At 66.0% G+C, this 1631-nt stretch overlaps 1 protein-coding gene across 1 annotated transcript in view; it reads left to right on the plus strand.

Annotated features, from left to right (window-relative positions):
• The window catches only part of LOC110388003 (feather keratin 2-like), a 906242-nt gene that overhangs the window by 671554 nt on the left and 233057 nt on the right, over positions 1 to 1631 (plus strand). The gene's annotated exons all lie outside the window — the stretch shown is intronic.

Here is a 1631-nt window from a genome sequence, read left to right on the forward strand (position 1 = left end):
TCAGGAGGGGGGGGGGGGAAACGATGAACCCCCACGGAGCCCAGGAGTGGGGCTGGGGCTGGGGGGGGCACGGCGGCTCAGAGCAACCAGGGGTTATGGGCACAGACAGTGGGAACATGTGGCACCACACTCCCGCGTGCCCCCCCCCCCCAGCTCTCGCTGCAGCAATTTTCAGGTTGCTGTGAGCGTGGGGAAGGGCTCATCCCGAGGGGGGGGGGTCACTGCCGGGCCCCCTGCACCTTCCTGCCCCATGGCGGCACCGGGGGACCCCATCCTGAGCGCAGGGCACGAGCGTGGAGCAGCACTGTGCCCCTGGGAGCCGGGGGGGGCTGCGTGCTGTGCAAGCAGAGCTGAGCGTGGCACGCTGCTCTGCAGCCCCTGCATGAAGCAGCACGTGCGGGAGGAGGAACCCGGGGGGGTGAGGGGGCACGAAGTGGGGGGGGGGGGCGCGGGGGGGGTCTCGGCCTCCCGGGAGCGCAGCTCCCACCTCACCTGCGCCGAGTCGATGACGGCCACGATCATGTTGAGCAGCTCGCCGCTGCGCAGCGTCTCGTCCGGGAACTGCAGGAGGTCAGAGCAAGGTTCAGGTTGGGGGGGTTGGGGGGCAGGCGGCCGTGGGGAGCCCAGTGCCCCCCCCCCACCCTTTCCCCTCATTCCCTGCCCCGTGCCCTGGTGCAGAGCTGCGAGCAAATCCAGCAGCAGCAGGGGGGGCAAAAGGCCACGGGGAAATCGGTGGCGGCAGCAGCAGCAGCAGCTCAGCCCACGGAGCCCAGAGCCCGAGGGATGCACGGGGATTCTGCTGCTGTGTGCGATGCCACCCCCACCCCCAGCCCCACTGCGCAGCCCGGCCGTGATGGTGCACCCGGGAGCTGCTCCCACTGAGAGCTGCCCATTCCCACTGGTGGGGCACGGGGCTGTATGGGTCCATACAGGGCTGTATGGGGCCTTATGGGGCCATGTGGGGCAGGGTGAGGGACGAGCATAGGTCTCAGTGCCACCATATGGGGCCATATGTGGCTGTATGGGGCTCTATGGGGCCATGTGGGGCAGGGTGAGGGATGAGTGTTGGTCTCAGTCCCAATGTATGGGGCCATATGGGGGTCTATGGGGCCATGTGGGGCAGGGTGAGGGATGAGCATTGGTCTCAATGCCACTGTATGGGACCATATGGGGCTGTATGGGGCTCTATGGGGCAGGGTGAGGGAGGAGCATTGGTCTCAATGCCACCGTATGGGGTCATACGGGGCCACGTGGGGCAGGGTGAGGGGTAAGCATTGATCTCAGTGCAGCCGTATGGGGCCGTATGGGGTGGGATGATGGACAAGCACTGGTCTCAATGCAGCCATATGGGACCATATGGGGCTGTAGGGAGCTCTATGGGGCTGTATGGGGTGGGGGTGATGGATGAGCACTGGTCTCAGTGCAGCTGTATGGGGCTCTATGGGGCTCTATGGGGTGGGCTGATGGATGAGCACTGGTCTCAGTGCAGCCGTATGGGGCCATATGGGGTGGGCTGATGGATGAGCACTGGTCTCAGTGCAGCCGTATGGGGCTCTATGGGGCTCTATGGGGCTGTATGGGGCTCTATGGGGCCGGATGACGGATGACCATGGGTCTCCACGCAGCGCACC

Source organism: Numida meleagris, chromosome 24 (genome assembly GCF_002078875.1).
Source record: "Numida meleagris isolate 19003 breed g44 Domestic line chromosome 24, NumMel1.0, whole genome shotgun sequence".
In the NCBI taxonomy this organism is placed as follows: domain Eukaryota; kingdom Metazoa; phylum Chordata; class Aves; order Galliformes; family Numididae; genus Numida; species Numida meleagris.